This window comes from Macrobrachium rosenbergii, chromosome 52 (assembly GCF_040412425.1).
Source record: "Macrobrachium rosenbergii isolate ZJJX-2024 chromosome 52, ASM4041242v1, whole genome shotgun sequence".
Lineage (NCBI taxonomy): Eukaryota > Metazoa > Arthropoda > Malacostraca > Decapoda > Palaemonidae > Macrobrachium > Macrobrachium rosenbergii.
This window is the reverse complement of record NC_089792.1, coordinates 21,302,739-21,321,365: the sequence shown is the minus strand read 5'-3', so window position 1 is coordinate 21,321,365 and position 18,627 is coordinate 21,302,739. Positions and strand designations below refer to the sequence as shown.

At 36.0% G+C, this 18,627-nt stretch overlaps 1 pseudogene; it reads right to left on the bottom strand.

The window, feature by feature from the left end:
• Positions 1-18,627, bottom strand: part of LOC136833740 (potassium voltage-gated channel subfamily KQT member 1-like) — a 708,908-nt pseudogene that overhangs the window by 150,034 nt on the left and 540,247 nt on the right.

Sequence of the window (18,627 nt, the reverse complement as noted above, 5' to 3'; positions counted from 1 at the left end):
TGAACTAAGAAAAAAATATCTCTCTCTAGACTTAAAAGGTAAATATTCGTAAAAACAGCAACCTAAATTCAGGTGATAAATGTGAAGAGACCAATAAACATCATTCTTCAGCAAACTTTATTCTCCTCTACATAACAAGAGAAAAAGTCCTAAGCATAAAAACTACTCCAATCTGAGTTGCGACTAATTATGAGCACCTATGCTGTGCTGTTCACATCATCTGTTCTCTCACCTGTAAACTTAAACTATATTCATTCTAAATAGTCAAAGAGCATAATCACAGTCAAAATAACCAAGTACTATTACAGATCAAAGTTAATATAACTTGCATGTAAAGCAGAGCAAATGTAGTAAAAAATATATATGTATATATATCAGAAAAGGAACACAATATTCAAATATAAGCACACGAATTCAGCACAAAACACACATTAAAAAGAGAACTACATGGAAAACTCTGGTAGGGAAAGATAATGCTCGACAGCTTAGTCAGTCAAATAGGATATAATACTACACGATCCTCTAGCAATACAACAGGTTGAGGGCGGACACAAGTACTTACATTGAAGATGTGTTAGGGTTCTTTTCCTTCTCCTCGATCTTGATGCTGATGTCATTAGACAAGAGGTTGGGACGCGACACAAAGGGCAAGGGGCGGGGAATGGAATTGGAACAGGAGGAGGGAAAAAGGAAGAGGAGAGAGAAAGAGAAAGAAATGTAGTTGCAAGCATATTTCACAAATATTTTATGGGGAACTCTTCCATATTAATGAATTCAAATCTTTCTTCTGTCCTTCACTTCAAAGAAATTGTAATTCAATCTTCATAACATAGATATCACTTTTAGATTTATCAACGTAATTTACTCATGAATTTCTCAAGAAAATCAACTCTGGAAGATTTGCTGCATTTCATACGATACAATTTCATTCTTTTCACAACTGTAAAACCAGACATTGTGCTTTAACATTATGTAAGAAGCTAAAAAGTTTACTGCATATTAGATAATACAGAACAAATTCTTATCCTAGAAAAATGGAGCTCTCAGAGGTGATTATCTTAATAAATTCTAAGAACGAAATGCTCATGAAGTGAGTACTTTATAAACTAATGCAATGCATATTAGCAACGTACAAAGGGCTCATTGCCACAGTGGTCCAAAACATGGAAAAATCATCATGTTATATGTGCGATGCTCAAGATTCCTTTTATATCATGCTGGAACATAGTGTGCAAAGCATTCTAAGAAGTATAAACATAATAACAATCACAAAAGATTTTCCTACACCAATCGAGCTGCAAGAAACCTGGATAAAATGCATAAAACTGATGGATGTTCACGAAATCCTATGCAAAAGAGGACTAGTAAAATTGATTAAGCACTTAACTGGGCAGATTAACAGCCATGGTGCAAAGAATGGTAATTCTGCGTAACATTTTCGACAATATGATACGGGAAAAGCAAGAAAACCATGTTGGCTCAAAGTGTATATAAAAAAACTTGCATTCAATAAAAGGTATTAATTCATTCACCACTGAACTGAATGTCTGTGGCGGTTTTTCATTGGTTCCATTCAATTACGTCAGCGAAACTCCAGGGTACTCAGTATGTCAAAATTGATTCAGGAATGAATCATTCGAAACCTACTGTTGATAATCAATCTCCTACCCCCATGAATCTTAGATCACATTGATGAATTTGACAAATTTGGCAAACTTGACAAATTTCACAGGCAAGTCATCAAAGAACCAATATCATTAATAAGATTTTATCCTGGGATTAGAAGTGGCCTACATTTTCTCTAAATTTGAGAATCACTCTAGATAGTGAAGAAATGTAATAACAGAAAATTTCGAAAACGTCAGCATTAGACACTATAAAAAGGAAATACAAAAATGAAGCATTTGAATATTATATTACAAGGCCCATTATTATTATTATTATTATATTATTATTATTATTATTATTATTATTATTATTATTATTATTATTATTATTATTATTATTATTATTCAGAAGATGAAACCTATTCATATGGAACAAGCCCACAGGGGCCACTGACTTGAAATTCAATCTTCCAAAGAATATGGTGTTCATAAGGAAGATTTAAGAGGAAGTAAAGGAAATACAGAAAGACGCGATCCCACTTTCTAAAAATTAAAAAATAAATTAATAAATTAATAAACAGATAAAAAATGTATTAAAAGTCAAGGAGAATTGCATTAGGATAGTAATGCATTGCATCTTCGCCTGAACCTCTGAAGTTCCAATTGCACGACATCCTCTGGAGGCTGTTCCACAGCCCAACGGTGTGAGGAATAAAGGACCTCTGGAACTGAGAAGTTCGACAGAAAGGCACATTTACTGCATATCGGTCAAGTCATAAGAGATACTATTAGGAAACAGAAACCTACCACCACGAACCACTATTTCTACAAGAGATAAATCTCTGGCAGCAGCAGACATGCACACTGGAGAACAGTATTCTAGTAAAGGAAGCACAAATGACCTAAAACAGGTTGCATTGATTTTATCACTGTTATAAATATATGAGGGCTTATGAACAATACCTAACTTTTGTGCGCCATTTGCTGAAACTTCCATCAGATGTTTCTCAAAAGTTAGATGTGAGTCAAAAGTTACACCTAGAATAGTTAAAACTTCAGACTCACTCAGTAAAGTTCCATCCATTTGAAGGGGGAGGATGGGGTAGGAAATCTGTACGAGATCGGCTAATCAATAGTGTTTTTGTTTTACTGGAGTTCAGCCTCATACTCCACCGACTACACCATTCACTGATCTGACCCATGTCCAGCTGAGGGCAGCTTCATTTCCCATAAGTAGAGACTTTACTACACGCACATGTGTTGTATCATCGGCATACTGAACAATCCTGTTTTCTTGGCAAACAACCATATCATTTGTATACATTAAAAATAACAGTGGACCAAGAACACTACCCTGTGGAACTCCAGACAAAACAGGTATTGGTTCACTAAGGATCCCGTCCACAGCAACTCGCCGCTGCCTACCTATAAGGAAATCTTGAAGTAATCCTATATCCACCACTCCAGGATCCTGAAGTTTGTAAATAAGTGCCTTGTGATTTTCTATACCGAAAGCTGCACTAAAATCTATTTAAATTACTCTGCACTCAAAACCTTTATCAAGATTCCCTTAGAAATGGAATGTCAAATCTAAAAGAGCATCGCAAGTACCTAACTGCTTCCTGTATGCCTACTGACTGCCAACTGACAATCCTATAGATTCCACATACTTATACAATGGCTTAAAAATAAGTTTTTTTTGGAACTTCGGACCGCACAGAGAGAATAGAGATTGGTCTGTAGTTACTGCATTCTGTGTGTGTGTGCGTGTGTGTGTGTGTGTAAATGGATTTAAAGGCTCATAATTACAGAGACAACAAAGGAAAATGTATATTTTGCTCAGATCACCGAAGAACCATAAATTCACCAGTGATCCAATCCGAAGCAGGTTTCATGGTCCCATAAACCTACAAAATGATGTGCTGCTAAACTACAGCAAGAAATCGCCCATAGTTAAGTAAAGAGAATAAATGCCTAACGCAATTCAGCGTTTTGCAGCACGAGTATGTTCCAGCATATGCAACATATAACACAGTATAGTAATTCCAGTGAGGGACAACAGTGGCAAATGGGGAACATGTGCAGTACACTGAAAACAAATCATAACACGAACGTAATCTTCATTTACAATACAGCTGCTTATCATACAAAGCCCTTCCACAATAAAGCTGTGGCCATCTCGAAGTCAAAATAAATGAATACTGATGACAGATGCATTACATACTTTCTGATTAATACTACTCTGAATGAAAAGAATGATAAAAATATCAATTATCAAATATCCAAATAGCAGTATGTTTCACGGTCTTCAGGACATACACAGACAAAAAATTTGATTATATCCAGAGCAATTAAAGTTTATCTGATGTTTGTGTTGTTTTTAACTTACTCGAAAAAATATCCTTTGAAACATGACGAATATTTCAATCTGCTGAAATTCATGCAAAAATGTTTAAATCACCATACTGGTAACTGAAGTAACTTTGTGCTCAGTGATAAACAGTTCAAGTACAAGTATTTAATAAACACAAATGGCCATACAATAAACAATTCAGAGATTCAAGGTATCCTACTGTCAATTTCAGCAATGTCCTTTTCTTCGTGAAGACACTGTACTATAGTTCATACATAAAATACAGACCTGACAAATGTCTCAGAACATTAATCAGAAAGCACCAAGTGTGGTAGTGCATCTGGACAGGAAGCTGTTTAAATGGCTGCCGAGCTATGTATGACAATTTCATTTATGCTCCATTACCAACTACTATTTAAAGACACTGAATGTGGTTTAAAATAGACACAGACAAGACAATAAAATCTACTCCTACGTTTTCTGCATGATATTCAGTTAACTCACAACTCAAAGTCTTTCAATTTTTGCGTTCCTGATTAAGGCGAAACTTGAGACAGAAGAGCTTTTGCCCGCAGGGGACAATTTCATTCTTTACACACCCCCTTAAGACAATCTCCCATTCAGTGTCTTAAAACTCTTCCATATATAAAATTCTTTCCAAAGTTGATTAACAACTTTTAAGAATTTAGAAAAAATGTCAGATCAAAGAAAAATGAATCTGCTTCAAACACATCCAATATCTAAATATGGGAGGGATGATGAACTCCCTCCACATGTGAAAGCGCTACAATCTGTCCCAGGAATACTCTTTGATGAAAGCCATCATTGGGAAAATAAATCTACAACTGTAAAGCAGATACATAAAAAAAAGAAGCTTTTGACATTTTCAGGACTCTTGAACAAGGGAAAAACATAAGCTCATAACAAAACTGTATGACAGTTATTACAGCTATAAATGTAGAATATAAAAACCTGGAACAGATTGCTAAAGAAGTCATGCGTTCTGCTTATGCAAACAAATATTTACCTAAAAATGATTAAACAGGTATTTGAAAGAAGAAAATACAATTATAATAAGCAACAAATAAGTATGCAGCACATTTTATAATTTTTCAACTCAGCTGCTTTTATGATTGTCATGGCACACACTTAACACTCAGGCAACATACACACACACAAAACTTTCATTGAACGAACAAAGTGCCTGCGTGCATAAGTATGATACGTATAAATACATGTTCAGCATCTACATATGCACATATACACATACATTCTACTTTCAAATTTTAGTGTAATCCTTAAATTCATATATATGACAGAAATTCATATACAACAAGTTAATTAAGGATGAGAATCAGTCTCCAGACCCGCTAAAATTCTGATGCAAATACCAAAACTTAATTACTGTAATTCTTAACAGCAGCTTGACTCAAGTTCTCTTAACATCTCTCTTCAACAATTAAAAGCTAATACTCAGTGTTAGCAGTAAGGTTCCCGTTGTATTAAAGTGCACGATCAAAGAGTGATAACCTAGCATACATTTACAGTTGTACAGCAGCAGAAATAAGTATACCAGAGAATTTACCAGCTTCAAGATGACAGGAAGAAAAGACTTGGTTAACTAGTAACCTGTCAGAAAAGCAGTGCATAAGGAAATGGCAAAACGGAAACAAGTAGGGAGGCCCAGAAAATCCTGGAAAAAGGGCACAGGGCACAGATGAAGGCCTAAACCAAATGGGAAATCAGGCAGAATGTGCAGAAGAGAATGGAGAGAACTCACACCACGTCAAAATCTAGCCGGTTGCTGTAGCACTGGTTAATAAGTTAACCAGGAAAGAGAGGCACCTTATTGCATGTGAAAGGCAGATATTTAATCGGTATTTTCCATAAAAGCCACTCCTAACATCGTTATACTTTATTGAAAAACTTTTTAATAGTGCACTATCCTTTATCCTAGAAAGTTTTATTTGTGTCTCACCAAGCATCAAATTGTAACTGCAATTACATAACTGCCGTAAATATTCCCAGTTAATAAAGCTAGCACAGCTTCTTAAAGGTGAGATCCTGATGTACCTTATTTCAAGTCCTGTATTCACTTTTAGTTCCTAAAGGTTACTCTGAACAGCTGTTCTTTTTTGGCACCGAAACTTACTGATGACATGATGTCTTTAATGAATGACAGTGGAATTCACCCTTACCCTGTTTATCCCTTGTTCCACAAGGCGTTCCATCACCAGTTTCTGACAACAGACTTAGGTGTCCTAACAAATAGTCGATAGTGATTATTGGGTAGTATAAGGAAATACATTATATTTGCACTTGCTAGCCAATAGGGGATCATTGACACGATGGGAAGCGTTTACCAAAAGCCTCCCATGAAAATCAGCCTTCTCTGCTACAATGAGTAGAATTCATGAAGATACTTGTCATCTATTCTTCCTAATTATTAATTTCTGTGCCTAACTTTCCTCCAAAAAATTTGCGCTGTTTTTGCCAACCGCATAGATGGCTGAGTGCTCCCATCTTCACAGCTTTATGTTATTGATTCAACCACAACTTCCACTGCTAATGAAAATATGAAATTACTACATTTTCATTTTCCTATATATAACTCTTCCAGCCATCAGTGTTGTTGCTACATGGAACACTCTCCGAAGATCTCCTCTCATATTTATTAACACATATCTGTTTATTCTCCTTATGAGCCTTCAGAAAAATGTTCATCTCAATACCCTCTATAGGTCTGTCAGGGTCCGGCAAACCCTGAAAGTGGCGTAAATCCATAAGTGGGTTTCTGTCGATGCTGGTGGTTATATACCATCTTCTCTTTCTAATCCAAATGACACTAGTCGTGGTGTATTCTTTCATTTAACTTTTCCTCCTCATTGTCAGATATTTTTTTTTCTACTCTTCCTCTATTCCTCTATGATCTCATTAATTTTTTTCCTTATTTTTTTATCCTTTTATCTTTCTGAGAGCTCTTAATGGGGATCTTGAAATTTAGTAATCTAGTAGTTAAATACATTCAAGCATAAATATTCTGCTTATTTCCATTTTCATTTTTTCAGTCGCATATTCAGCTCTTGATAAAATATCAAACACCTCCAATCTAAATTATAAGTTTCCACATTATGCCAACATTTATTTGAATGAATTACAGTTAAAATATCTTGTTTTAACTATAAAGCACACAAAAGACGGCAAAGGCAAAAACTCTCTGGTCGACAAACGACTTTTCTTGTAACGTGCCACATCTTATAAAGCAAAGATAGTTTTACCTTTCCAGCTGAATAGCGCATCCAGGAAATCAAATTTTCCCTTATGATGAGAGATGGCCTTCTTTAACCATATAGTTAAAGTTGAAAGCTAAAGTAAAACAAACAGTTATCTTCCAACTTTCAACCAAACGCGGTTTTGTTAACAACACAGAATTAAGTAATTACTTTGGAAGCAATATTTTACTAGTTATAAACATTATACAGAGCACTCTGCATGTGATGTAACGAAAACTCAAAAGGCCAGGGGGATTCCATATTGCTGAATGCTCTCATACATACGGTTCTTCAGGGGTTGAAAGTATTCTTAGTAGTGCTGATAATTAACAGGTCTGTTAGGAAATGAGCTCACTACCGTGAGCTCGTAATTTAGCTGTAGCAATAAGAACATCATAGTGCTCAAAACTCTATCCTGCAGGCTCAGTTATTTCACTTCTGTAATAAAACCTTTTCCAAATTACGTTAAACTAGCTGTGCTGTCTCTGTACTCCAAGAAATTAGAAGCTGGAGAAACGATAGGGTTCGAATAGTAAAGTTACTAAAATTTACCTTCTATATCATGCTTACAAAATTTTGGATTACTGGTCTTATAACATTATAATAAAATATTTTCTCTTCAGCTTTCGTTATCAACAAGACAGAAGCAAGAGTGACTCATTCAATCAACAGTCATGATACACGTCTTACCTAAATTCTCTCTTTCTTCAGTGCAATTTAGGTTAGATGTTTCTTTTCTGTGATTGCTATTTCTGGCAGTATTCCGTCAGATTGAGGAAGAACGCATCTCTACCTCTCAGCAAACGTACAACATTCACAAGGCCCCACACTGCACATTTACTCTGTGGGGAATCTCAATCTCCAGACTGCTTTGGTGTGCTGACTGTTGCTTTGTTTGCTGACGTGTTCTGAAATTTTCGCCCAGTCGCAACTGCCCGGACCTTTGTATCTCATAACATGAGGTGGGTCTATCACTCCCTCTGACGTTAGAACACCCTTCCCTCCTTTTTCTTCATTTTCCTTCATGCTTAGAATACGTTTGGCACTAAATAGCCTGTTCCGCCTCAGCGGAGTATGTAGAAGGAGAAGGGGTGCGCATTATATCAGTATTCCAGAAATGACCGGTCTCTTATCATGGAATACAAAAAGGGGGAGGATGTATAAACAAATGTGTGAGGTACAAGTCAGATTTGAACTACGAGTAGAACGAAAGTTCAGTCATTTAAGGGCGATTTTCTGTAAGAAAGTGGGTTCTAAACAACGGAATGGGTGGCGGGGTATGGTTTTAGGGAATGGCAGACTATAAACAGCTCTTTACTGCTCATCCTGCCTTAGCGAGGATGGATAAGGTTTCCATAAATTATCTTTTTTTAAGATGATTCATTAGGTGGATACATACTGCAATTACAAATAAGAGTTGCTCAGACTGTTTTCTCAGTAAAGCTCCGTTTCACAAGCCATATCTAAAGCTGAAGTCTAAAGTCTCAAGAACTTTTCACATTCTTCTTGGTAAGATGTGCAATTTTTAAGTAGGTTATTGGAAAGGTATCCACCAACAGCAGTTTTGCCACACCGTTCTTGGCACAGGGAAAGGATGAACTGTTTCCAAAACGTCGAGGGGCTGACCATTCTTCAGGTTACATGGAGCCAAAAATGACTTACATAACCTACTTCCAATTAAGTTTGAAGAATGAGTTACCAGGCCAAATAACCAACGGAAGGAATGAGTGAGTGAAACCAATATTTTAATGTTCCCTCCAGAACTAAAGCTAAGACTATCCCTGTATCACGCGGGCATTTTTATACATACAGCCGATGGGAAGGGAGGCAAGACTACCAAATAAGAGGACGAATGTGCTTGCAAAAGCTCTCAGGTCGATCCCTGATCCTTGACTCAAATATCAGGCAGATGTCCACAAAGAAACCCGTTTATCACAGTCAGCCTGTTAATTAGATTATCTTTTTTAAATACTACACTACTGAGTCAGAGTCTCAGTGATGCAGAAGGCACAGTTAGGAAAGGGGGAAATGGACAGGGAAGTGCTAGCTTGGAAACAAAGAATGGTTACCATCTCGTAAAAGCAGAAAACCTGGGGACACAAGGAAGCTCAAGGCCGATGCAAACACTGAGTGAAGATATGATGGCGAATCAGACCAAGTCACGTGGCTGTGACCTGTAGCTCCCAAAAGAAGCCTTAGTCCCCAAAGATCAGGTGTTCAAATAAGTTCTGGCAACACAGAAGCTGACAACGGACACTATTATGAAATATCTTGGATATTAGCTGTTAAGAGAATTTATACTCGAGATGGGATTCTTAAAGCTTTTCCTCTGAAGACTGATCTTAGAACGGTTGAAAACATGTTTATATATGAAATTTGTCTTTCACAGCCACACACACATACTGCATACCTAAAATATATAATCATTTATAGTTATTAATTTATATTAAAGCAAGCAACCTCAAATCCCGTTTAAATCTAGCATTAAGCCTACAATTTAATCTTTTGCAGGTGGGGTTTGAGCTAACAGCCTTTACTTTACATGAATAATGCTCTAAATCAATGAACTACCCAAACTCAGAAGAAAAGAAATATGATATGATTTACTTTAAGTACGAAGTGGTTGGGAGTTCATGATTTGTTTATATATTGATAAAATATGCACATTGATTGCATTTTTATACAGATCATTCCTGGCGATTACAGAATTTTTCTGACAACGATCTTATAAAATGAGCTTTCTTGTCTATGAACTATGGCGGAAAATTGAACTGACACATTCTCCATATGAGACCAGCGATGTCAGCTCAGACCTTACCTGTGGCTTGTAAAATTTAAAATCTGGATATGCAGTAGAGTACTATATATGGATCTGGTAGTTGGCTGCTTTACACAAGATAACAATTACTGCACAATATACAATACATAGGAATCATCCAAATAATATACATATAAGCTCCAATTTCTTTTTTCCCCCTACGCACTTAATCCTACAACCATTTCCGTTTATCAAACATGAAAAATGGAAATGGAGTGAATAAAATATCCTTTATGCCTGCCACAGTTATGTTAATTAAAATTACAAAGGTTATAAACTGCTGCAAAAACATCACGATCAACACTAGTAAGACATTACAAATACCCAGTTTCACAGTTGGTCTCTATATTCTAATCAATAAAATAACTACTTTTCTTTTACGGTTACTATCCATTACTTTCAACTCCACTGTCCACAGCACACGAAAGGCAACTCCACGAACACTCCAGCTACTCTACAGAAACGTTGACATCAAATCACATAAGCACAATTCTACAGGCAAAAGAATATTTCCTATGTTTTGCCCTCAGACATCCAAGGCATAACGTCTTTTCGGGAACCCCGTCACACTTCAAATTCACAAAGGTCTGCCACTGTCTTCTTGTAAACTTCAACTTCATGTGTGATGCTTATATTATCAAAGGCAATCTTACTCTCAGCTAAGCAAACTCATTTCTAAGAAAATTAGTTGAAAACTTGAGGTGAAAATAGGGATCAAAAACTACTGTCAAATATGCAAAAGAGAAAATATACAGCACACTACTAAATGACAATATATTTACAGTTCAAATATGTGCTCTCCATCAATTCTAATGAAATGAAAAATCAAGGACAAATCGATAATCTACTCAAGGAAGGACATATAAATAAACCTTAAAAGAATCACTACGATGAACAGAATCAAATCATCATCACTTTCTAACACCTAACACTGAGTAGCTAATGTGAGACTAACACACAGGCTATGCATTAGCTAAGCAGGCTAATTTACCTGATTTGTCTCCTGGATGATATACGAAGCAGGGGAAAAATGGCTTAATATATTTTTACTAAGCATTCTCAAAAATCAGCCAAAAAGAAGAAAAAACTCTAGAGAATTTTGTATAATAACATTATTCATTTTGATAGAAAACATGAAAAAAGACAAAAAAATGATATCCTTCATTTGCTTTGTTCATAGATTAGTTGTAATAATTATTGAAAATGTATCAGCTGAACATATGCAAAGTGAGAAAAATGCTGTACGAAAAACTCTCACTGATCTTGTAGCTTACAGTGATGTTTACATGACCCCCTGCAGTTGATATACACACTGGCTATTGGCAAAATTTTAGTTCAGTAGTTTTTCTTTGAATATTTATCCTTGTTTCAAGTTTTAGCTGTAAATTTAGTCTTCTGAGAATCACACTAACTTTTAGTACATTACCAAGGCTAAAAGTAGTAACAACAAAATAGGTAAAGATGCAAATTATCATTATGATGGATTAGTCTTGAGAATCCAGCAAAACAGAAAAAAAGCAAAATGCTAGCAGAGTATTCAAGAGGAAAAATGATAAAAATGATTAACAGCAAATTTCTTAATCAGGATATTATCACTACAATCCTATAAAAAAAGAATGAATTTAGAAGATGCCCAACTACTGTGAAAAACCAAAGAAAGGCGTCTTCTGTACAATTAAGAAACTCTCTATTATTCAGTCACAATATTGTACACACAAATATAACATGTGAGCACGAGAGAGTGCTGAAAAGGTACAGCAGCATGGGCTTCCTTTGTCAGGATAACTGTATTATTCTAAAAATATCACGAAGCAACAATAAAGGAATGTAAATGGACAGAACAGCAGGCATGCAATATTTAGCCATCTTTGAAGGTTGGTCAGATTGAGGTTTCAGCGTTAATTTCAGTTTCATGAGAGATAAACCTTTTGCAGTAAAATTCTAAACACACAGCTGTTTCACCGTTATTTCAAATATATGATACCTGCTGAATTAACACCCCACCAGGGCGGAATTTTGAAAAATCAGGCTCCCATGAGTAGCACATCATCTTTCACTTTTGATTAATGCAAATTTGGTAAGTGTCCTGTTGAGCATCTGCCTTTAAATTTATTTACAAATCAAAATAAAAAAATGTACATATAAAGTTCAGCCCATGTAATAAAACATTATATTTAGGGAAAAGATCATGAGATCAGCACAAACTGCTTTAATGAAAGAAATTTACACACATACAAAAACTTTTATACAAGAACATACAACTTGTTCGATAACCTTAGCAGATACCCCGCCCCCTAGATATTTTTATATTTTACAAAACCAAGTTAACTAAGTAATACTCTCTCTCTCTCTCACACACACACACTTACACAAACACGCGCGCACAAAATATCGAGCAGACTACATCCATGCACACCAGCTCAGAAAGTTACACAAGAGGCAGTAATGCGAACTGTGTACATGCACACTTATCTGATTAAACTGTCACATGTATACAACACAGTACATACTTTAGAATGAAGTTGAGAGAGAGAGAGAGAGAGAGAGAGAGAGAGAGAGAGAGAGAGAGAGAGAGAGAGAGAGAGAGAGAGAGAGAATCAAATAAACATAAACGTGACCTAGCTGATCTCTAGGACACTTCAAGATAGTCCAGTTGACAATAAATCTTCACAGGTGTAATGAAGGAAGTATAAACATACTGTATATGATTTCAGCTTTGACCGCGTCCAGCGTACTCTTAAAAGTCTGTTGCAACACAAGAAAATTATAATAAACAAATAAAACACATAAAGTAGGAAACAGCAAAGCGGCAAAAGTAAAAAACAATAAACAATAGCGTACCTGAAAAGAAGAAAACTACACCTACAGGTAGAATTCCCTGCAATTCCCATGAGAGCAATCTTTTCTCCCAAGGAAGAAAAAAAAAAGATGGCCTATGGTTATGATAAAACTTAGAATACAAATTTACGGGAGCGAGGATTCTGAACTTACGATGGTGGGGAAGGGAGAGGGACTTGGTGAATCTTCCAGGTAGCAACGGACATGGAATGCTCATCAGCGGCATAACAGCGCCAAAGACACTGGATCAGTGTTGCCGCAGGCTGGCGTCTGCGTATCATGTGTTTTTGTCGCTGCTGCTGTTGGACTTTCAGAGCAAAGCCTGATCCCAGTATTCCCTGAAACATACCAGTCATCATAATGGGTGAACAAAGACGCCAATGCTTTCATGAAACAAGTAAGTACGTAATCGGCCCCAAATTTTCTAAAAGAAAAGGAAGGAATTAGTAAAATGTTTATCTTACCTTTGGAAACCATAAAAAATACAGATGAAAACTAAACAAATTCTTATTTTCAAATGGGGTTACAACGAGACTTATTGATATATGAAATGCATTTAAATTCTTCATCACAAAGCATAACAATTTCACTGAAGCACATCTTCCTAAATATTCACGAACAGAGAAATACTGCTTAACATTTGTATATCCGATTATTTACTGTTTTGTTGAACTATATTTATAAACACATAGGACATTGAAAATAGATTTATAAATCAAGAGCAAGACAGCTATTACCAAAAGAAAAGCTTTTTGACTCACAAACTTTTGGATGTAGAAATGTTTTGTAAAGATGTAATCTTCATATAATATAAATTAATATAGGTTCAAACCAACAATGGAGCCACCAGCCAAAGAATCCTTTTAAGGGAACCTACTCTGGCACCTCAAATGAATCTTGTGAAACAGTGTGTGTGTTATTCAAGAGGCCACCGTTGAAACTCGTTAGAAGCCTATGCTATTCTTTGTTGGTGGCAATGAACTTGGTTACAGGGCAAAAACCTGTACTACCGAAAGCCCATAGATAATGCTTATAAAAGATACACCACAGGAAGGGAGGGAAGGTCTTTTTCAGAGGCTGACTGGCACAATATGAAGTATGGTCTTAGTGTATACCCTGCCAAAAAAAGAACTCTTGAACAATGGGCTACAGGCGCTACCACAGAAGGCTCCCTACGTTCATAACAGTTCAGTATCTAAGGTTAGCCTTAGGACGGTCCTCGCTACTTGTCAACAAGCTTCATCTGTAACTGGGTAAGTCATCTTGCCTCATTAACCCAACTATACCAAACAACATACAACAACGCCGATAGACTTCTAAGAAAACACATTCATATTTCCAAGATTAGCTCTTTTTGTCCATCAGTGAAGATGAAAAGCTGGGTAATATTTATTATTTATTATGATGATAGTACCCTACCACCACTTCTTTATTCCTGAAGTTGCTTAGGAAGATTTTATAAAGCTTTTCCTGTTTACCCACATGTGTTACCTATCAAACTAATAACTAACATTTTTCCATATAGAAGTCCTGGATTTTTTTTTTCCGGAAAAATAATGACTACTGAATTTTCAAAGCTCTTTACAATCTTAACCTTAAAGCTCTTATATAATTCACAACAAAAGAGCCGGGGTTAAGTATCTGATCTTCTTTATAGTTCCTCAAATGACTGGCACGCGGAAATAGATGATGTTGTTGGGCAATTCAACATGGTTGGATTCAAGGCTTTGACTAATCCTGGGTACAAAAACCACTGTGCATTCACCTCTGACTTAGTGTTGATTACTGTAATTAGATAAATTTAAATGATGGGATTCCGTATAAAACTATTAAATAAATGAACTGTATTTAAAATTAATATGAGATGTTCCTACTGTATAACTTGAACCAGAAACCAGAAGTTAAAAAGCCCTATTATAAACTTACATCTATCCATTCGGTAGTATTCTAGAATGTTGAAAGTTAATTAGTACAGAACGCTTTCAGTTAGAGTATGCTGCTCATTTAGCATGGTTACCACCCGTATTCAGCATGACACCAGGCGGCCAGGATCAGAGGTCTTACGCTTCCTTTAAATTCAACAGTAAAACGGTCATCTGTTCAATGGTAGGGACTTGAAGTTCCAAGGTCTAAGAGATTCAATGCTATCCTGAAGACTCGTGCTCCTGAAGAGCTACTCATGAACAAAAATTCACTTTCACTTATTTGCGTAAAAAGACAGTTTTATCCTCTTATTCCTGCTATTGAAACATTTCACAGACATCACGACAAAACTGTCTTCTGCAGATTTTCTGTAACCTTTCAAGGGTGCAGTATTAAATGCCAACTTCGAGTGTGGAGGAGAGCATTTGTTACAAAGCTCAGTCTTATTAAAATTGATGGAAGACATCTTAAATTAAAGGCATCATAACACTGAATCTAACTAAAAGCATAAAATATGAAACGAGAGCATCAGGGGTAGTCTGAAGAAATGAAAGTGAATGATGTTGGTCACCAGATGAAAATGCCATCACGGATCACACTTTTTGTGGAATGAAACAAAGTGCTATGAAATATCTTGGATAATTTCTGCAGAGTATAACACCCAAACTACCTAATTTATAACCGTGACTTAAAAAAAAAAAGCTTACAGCTGGCAGGGCGAAGAAGGAAATACCCAGAAGCGCACATCCTGATGCGATCATCTTGCCACCCCAAGTGTTTGGTACAGCATCACCGTACCCTACAGTACACAGCGTAATCTGAAAGGGTAATGAAAACAGCCATACAAATCTCTGAAACACTATTCTATACAGTGAAAGAATTAATTCAGATCCACAATTAAAATTATACATAACAGGCAAGGAGGCAACTGAACTCTTTAACTTAGGCAGCAGCTAACTCCCAAAACCTTCAATGACATCTCTGTGGAAGTGGACGTCATCGCACATTCAGTCTCATAACTGCTTGAGTTCTTTCGCTGGAGATTTTCATTTCAGCATGAGGGCTTTTTTGAATTGCTAATACTGGTTCTCCAATTCGCCTCTCATTGCAATATTCAGCAGATAGTCTTAAGAATTCTATGAAAATGTTTTCTTGGTACGAATTCATTCGAATATCTACGTAAAAAAAAACCGACACTGATATTATTGAAACAATAAGCGCGGAATTATATTCCAAGTGCGTCCGTATTACAAAAGTAAAGCTTATCCTAATCAAAGGAAATCTAATAGTTTTACATATTAGCTGTCACCATGGCCGTCGGAGCTCTAAAGGTCTGTGACTCGGACCTTTTGTAAACTGCGTTGCCCATCTCATTTCATATAAGGCAAACAACAGTTTTACACTCCATATGGCAAGAAGTGCATAACACTTTCTTATTATGAAAAGTAAAGCACAGAAGCTCAGTTCGTCGATAACGTAGGGAATAGCATTCACAAGATGATATAGTCATACATACAAACTAGTTTTCAATTCTACAGAGTTTAAACCAGTTTCTTGAAGGACCTGGTACTATGTCTTCCAAAGCTCCAATAATGACCAACTAATTGATGAAAGGCAGTACCGGGGACGATTATCGCTTTTCCTATTCCTCACATTCTTAACCTGTTGGCTGAACGGGACTTTGGCGCATACGTCGAAAGCTACAATTTTATTGTAGATTTGTATTGTTTCAAAATACAGAATTCAGTCATAAACATTATTAATGATGTTCATTTGTAATATTTAGTCGAAGTACAGTTAAGTGCCACAAATGCTGATAATCATCCTGGGTTTCAATAAATCATTATTATGTTTAGGAGGTATTTTTAAGATCGTGCCCCGTATAAATTTATGAACTAATCTCGTTACCCACTGTCAGGAGATACTTGTTGCAAACAGTTGGAGCATTGACAACTTTATTGTTGGCAAGATAAACGGCATTAGAATCATGAATCTGAGTCCAACAAAGTGTCGATTATTTTGAGAATTTAGTAGGAGCCAGTACGATAAGATATTACGAAAGTATATTCAATATAATATTTCTGTGATAAAGTTATGTTTCATGCTGCATTGTGAGGTTGATTTTTATACTCTATAATGAACCTGACGTTTCAAGATAACTGAAGCTCATGTTATATATTTTTCAATCAACCTATATATTTCACACTTGTAACAGAAGTAGTTATAAATACATTAATATCAAGAACTTTATAAAAACTAAAATATACAAATAACCTGTGGTAAAAGAAGGACATTATAATGACAACAAAATTAAATAGCTTTTACATCTAAAGAAAATATTGCCTTAAAGTAAAAAAAAAAAATTCTACAAAAGCTGCTCCAATGAAACACTAAAATGTAAGAAAAATAGAGGAAAAAAATGTACGGAAAACGCCATCAAATGTACCTCTGTCATTGTTTAAACACTTACAAATAATCTGTACTTTACTTAATTGAGTTTCTTTTACGGCTGTTGGATAAGAGTCACTCCCACAGCAGGCCTACTGACTGCCAAGGAAACTGACTGACTTTTCATTCAATAGTACATCTAAAATTTATTAACATTTCAAGGCTCCTAACGTGACAGGCAGACTACTGACCCTTTGCTCACTCAATCATGTCTAGGACACTTACTACTGAAGCAGTCTGATGGACTCACGAGGATAATTAAATCACTATAATATTATATGCTAATTTGTAATATTATATACTAATTTCACTCTTTCCTAGTGTTGGTTTTTTCTGTTTATGCTTCTTTCCTCTTTCATATTTGTCACATTCTCAACAAGCCAGATCATCTACTGCAACCTTAGCGTTTGCAGTCTTCAATCTTCAGACCACTATTATAAAATGACAAAGAATAAAAAAACCTGGGTTTCAAGTGGTTCTTAAAATTTTACATTTTACAGATGAGGCTATTCAGGTCTCGAGGGAAAGCGTAGAATTATCAGAGAAACTATACGAAGCTTTTACGCTGAATGGGATCGTCAATGTAAACGGCAGACGCATTTTGTTGATGTTTAATTCTTTCTAGTAAAACGTGTTTTGAATGAATGACCTAATAAACATTCTAAGCTAATATTTTATATCAGGGAGGCGCAAGTACTTTCAGTGACAAGGTGAAACCTGCAAACCGAAACCTGGATAAGTCAGAAACGTGAAAATGGTTATTTGGCCTATAGGAAAAAAAAGGACTTGATGCCTTTAGCAGAAAACGAAAAGAAAATACTTACAACGCCCCACCAAAGGGCATCAGGAAAATGCTTGAAGTTTTCATTGTTGTCTTTTTCAACGAGGTAGATAAGGAAAGAAGAGAAGATCAACCCAAGAAATCCTATGTACACGGTTGTGAGTAGTTCCTGCGGAAAGAGATCATAACAGCAAATCAGACATGATCCTATCAAGTCTCTCTCTTTTTTTCCTCTCTCTCTCTTTCTTTTATCGCTCACACACACACACACATACAGACACAAGCGTACACAAACAATCCTCTGAGGAAAGAAAAGTCTCGAAATTAAACCAGACTTTCTCTGGAAGGCCTTGAAGGATCTTCTTTCCATAAAAGGATTAAATGTTCCGGGCGGGAGAGGATCTTGCCGGGGAATTACGAGGCAGCGAGGGAGTGAAAACAAAACCTCTTGCACATCGAGCCGTGCTGACATTTGATGGGGCGGATATGATAAATTCATAATTATGCATAATAACTGCTGAGTTTGCATAAACATCATCATGCTTGATGACTTAATTATTTCACCGATTAAATTACATTAATTAGTA